The sequence below is a fragment of the Coregonus lavaretus genome, assembly GCF_964263955.1.
Source record: "Coregonus lavaretus genome assembly, contig: HAP1_SCAFFOLD_10837, whole genome shotgun sequence".
NCBI classification, from domain to species: Eukaryota; Metazoa; Chordata; class Actinopteri; order Salmoniformes; family Salmonidae; genus Coregonus; species Coregonus lavaretus.
The window spans coordinates 1-2,000 of record NW_028165860.1 but is presented as its reverse complement, the minus strand read 5'-3'; the positions used below and the strand labels follow the sequence as shown (position 1 = coordinate 2,000).

The following is a 2,000-nucleotide window of genomic DNA, read 5'->3' as shown; positions in this document are numbered from 1 at the left end:
TCCTCCACCACCCTCTCTCCATCTCTCTCTCCATCTCTCTCTCCATCCCTCTCTCTTCCTCCACCACCCTCTCTCCATCTCTCTCTCCATCCCTCTCTTCCTCCACCACCCTCTCTCCATCTCTCTCTCCATCCCCCTCTCTTCCTCCACCACCCTCTCTCCATCCCTCTCTTCCTCCACCACCCTCTCTCCATCTCTCTCTCCATCCCTCTCTCTTCCTCCACCACCCTCTCTCCATCTCTCTCTCCATCCCTCTCTCCTTCCTCTCTTCCCTCAGCCGTTTGAGGTGGACCTGTCCCATGTGTACTTGGCCTACACAGAGGAGAGTATGAGACAGTCACTGATGAAGCTGGAGAGGCCCAGGACCTCCAAGAGCGGTAGGCCCAAGACTGGACGAAGGTAAACCATCGCCACCGTCTGTCTCCCAGTACATGATTATCCACCATGAATAATATTATTAAATCTAACCATTAGAATACAAATACAAATTATAATGACAATAACAACCATAGTAATATTTAATTTCTGAATAAATGTCCTATTATAGCGAGGACTATAAAGTCTATCTGAAGTAATGGTTTTCTATATAATAATGTAACACTTCATCAGGTGTATGTCCCATGGTGAAATGTTACTGTAAAAGCTGTTATCACCCTGTTCTGAGAAATACTACATATTATGATCAGATATTTGCTGCTTTCTGGTCGATCTTAATGTCACTTCCCTAGAAGCATAAGAAATATATACTGTACACTGAGTGTACAAAACATTAGGAACACCTTCCTAATATTGAACACCCTTTTGCCTTCTGAACAGCCTACAAGGTAGATTCTGGCCCATGTTAATGCTTCCCACAGTTGTGTCAAGTTGGCTGGATGTCCTTTGGGTGGTGGACCATTCTTGATACACGCAGGAAACTGTTGAGCGTGAAAAACCCTGCAGCGTTGCAGTTCTTGACACAAACTGGTACTCCTACTGCCATAGGCCGTTCAAAGGCGCTTAAATATTTTGTCTTGCCCATTCACTCTCTGAATGGCACATATTCACAATCCATGTCTCAATTGTCTCAAGGCTTAAAAATAGTTATTTAACCTGTCTCCTCCCCTTCATCTACACTGATTTGAAGTGGATTTAACTGGTGACATCAATAAGGGGTCATAGCTTTCACCTGAATTCACCTGGTCAGTCTTTGTCATGGAAAGAGCAGGTGTTCTTAATGGTTTGTATATTAACCCCATGATCATCTCATCTGTGTCTCAAATGGCACCCTATTCCCTATTGGCCCAGGTCAAAAGTAGTGCACTATATAGGGAGAATGTTGCCATTTGTGATACAGCTCTCCTCTTATCTCCTGACAGGAAAAGATCAGCGAAGCCCGAGGCTGTGATGGAATCCCTGCTGCAGTGAGAGAGACAGGGAGAGAGCCAATCAGGGCTGGAGCCCCATGTACTGCAATGAATCTACACTACTATACCTTAGGATCAACGACAGCAGTCAGTCAATAGTCGAGCCTGAAGATCTTTATTGTTGATTGTCTTAATACACCGTATAGCCGAAATAAGGTTTTAAATGTGAAGGGAGGAGAGGAAACGTTGGTTGGTTGGTTGGTCAGGGAGAGAGCAGGCAGCAGAAACTGTACTGTAGGATTTAGGGGTCGTCCCAAATGGCACCCTATAGGGAATAGGGTGCCGTTTGGACCTGGCCCTTATACTGGGGGTTAATGTTCAAGTCAAGGGGACCTTGTATAATAATAAACGGAGGCTTGTTGAGGATAGTCAGCTTACTATTGAGTCTTAATGTATCAATCGAGCACAGTTCAGGGGGCAACACATTATCTCCCAAATGGCACCCTATTTCCTATATAGTGCACTACTTTTGACCAGGGCTCATAGGGTGTCCCAACAGGGCTCTGGTTAAAAGTAGTGCACTAAATAGGGAATAGGGTGCCATTTGAGATGCAGATAGTAGTCTATGATGAGCACAAGCCATGGTTTTTGAAC

General features: G+C 45.0%; 1 long non-coding RNA gene across 1 annotated transcript; it reads left to right on the top strand.

Annotated features, from left to right (window-relative positions):
• The first annotated feature begins 283 nt into the window (after window positions 1-283).
• LOC311115356 lies at window positions 284-1,774 on the top strand. The gene is made up of 2 exons (XR_014611251.1): window positions 284-399; window positions 1,359-1,774. It is a non-coding gene; the product is annotated as an uncharacterized lncRNA (long non-coding RNA).
• Window positions 1,775-2,000: the final 226 nt, after the last annotated feature.